Genomic DNA, 578 nt, shown 5'->3' with positions numbered 1-578 from the left:
GGGGGGGGGGCCACGGGCATTGCGGCGCCCGCAGCGTCACTGCCACAGCCGGCGGCTCCAGGGGGGCGGGGCAGTCACGGCGCGGTCAATGTCACCGGAGCAGCCGGTCGGGCCGGCGCCACCACAAGCCGGAACAACGGCGGCTCCTCGCCCCCGCCCGGTTAGGCAGGAAGCGCCTGAGGACGCCCCCGCCCAATGCCCGTGAGGCGGTGACCCCAACCCCCGCGCCCAGTGGCTACCACCTGCCCCTGGGCCCGCTGGGGCTGACGGGGGGCGGGGAAGGGAGGCCGCCGAGGGCCAGGGCAGCGCGGAACCTCACCTGCGTGGACGTCAACACCGGACCGTCGCCATCGGCGCCTCACGCCCCACCCCGCTGCGTCACTTCCAGCCCCGCCCCCGCGGAGCCCGGAGGCGGAGTCTGCTCTGCGCAGGTGCCCCGCCCCCCTCGCCCGGCGCCGCCGCCACCACAGCAGCTGCGTGGCCTCGATGACAAAACGGGCGCATGCGCACTCCGCCGTAGGGAATTTGGGCTCACCGTGAACCCGTATTTCGTCATTTCCCCTTCCCCCCCCCCCCCC

The 578-nt window shown here is 75.1% G+C and overlaps 1 protein-coding gene across 3 annotated transcripts in view; it reads right to left on the bottom strand.

Moving 5' to 3' along the window:
* Positions 1–438, bottom strand: part of TAX1BP1 (Tax1 binding protein 1) — a 106397-nt gene extending 105959 nt beyond the window's left edge. For 2 of the 3 annotated variants that reach the window (XM_019508635.1, XM_019508636.1), the window contains exon 1: positions 320–437. The gene's annotated coding sequence lies outside the window, so the exon portion shown is untranslated. Of the gene's footprint in view, positions 1–319 lie in introns of all 3 variants that reach the window. The other variant, XM_019508637.1, reaches the window with a different exon arrangement.
* Positions 439–578: the final 140 nt, after the last annotated feature.

This window comes from Gavialis gangeticus, unplaced genomic scaffold (genome assembly GCF_001723915.1).
Source record: "Gavialis gangeticus isolate Ggan-Ray unplaced genomic scaffold, GavGan_comp1, whole genome shotgun sequence".
In the NCBI taxonomy this organism is placed as follows: Eukaryota; Metazoa; Chordata; order Crocodylia; family Gavialidae; genus Gavialis; species Gavialis gangeticus.
This window is presented reverse-complemented; position numbering and strand designations above follow the sequence as displayed.